We start from the raw sequence: 285 nt of genomic DNA on the forward strand, positions 1-285 counted from the left end.
CCCCCGCCCCCGCGTAGCCCCAGGCAGCTCTGCTGCGGGTGCAGGTGGTGTTCTGCATGCACAGGGCGGCTCTTCACGCACGCTGAGGGCTGGGTTCGCTTGCTCTGGCAGCAGAGCTCTGCTGCTGTGGGTCTTCGAGAGCATCGTGTTCAGGGAGAGCCGCCTCTCAGCGGGTTCATCCCGAGGCTGGAAGCGAAGCCGTCTGCTGGGAACGCTGTCGTGCCCCGTCCCGCCGCGCCGAGACGTGGTGGTAACTTCTGGACATCCCTCCTTCCCTCCCCCGCT

The sequence above is a fragment of the Nestor notabilis genome, unplaced genomic scaffold (genome assembly GCF_000696875.1).
Source record: "Nestor notabilis isolate BGI_N333 unplaced genomic scaffold, ASM69687v1 scaffold17042, whole genome shotgun sequence".
Lineage (NCBI taxonomy): Eukaryota > Metazoa > Chordata > Aves > Psittaciformes > Psittacidae > Nestor > Nestor notabilis.